This window comes from Lupinus angustifolius, unplaced genomic scaffold (genome assembly GCF_001865875.1).
Source record: "Lupinus angustifolius cultivar Tanjil unplaced genomic scaffold, LupAngTanjil_v1.0 Scaffold_884, whole genome shotgun sequence".
NCBI lineage: Eukaryota > Viridiplantae > Streptophyta > Magnoliopsida > Fabales > Fabaceae > Lupinus > Lupinus angustifolius.
The window spans coordinates 4,010-4,285 of record NW_017728207.1 but is presented as its reverse complement, the minus strand read 5'-3'; positions in this window follow the sequence as shown (position 1 = coordinate 4,285).

Genomic DNA, 276 nt, shown 5'->3' with positions numbered 1-276 from the left:
TTTGTTATTATAAGTATACTCAAATTAGTATTCTCTCCATGGCCCTTAAAATTTTATTATTAATTATTGTCAAACATGAATATAATACTCAAATCTACATTCCAATTTTATAATAATATATATATTTTTTTCCTTTTCAGGATAAATATTTCTATTGTTTTAATTTCATTAAACCATAGTAGAAAATCTTGAATGCGAATATGTGATTGCTTCTACATATATTTTTATGCTTTTAATTTTTTATTTATATATTATTATTAATTATTATAGAAAATA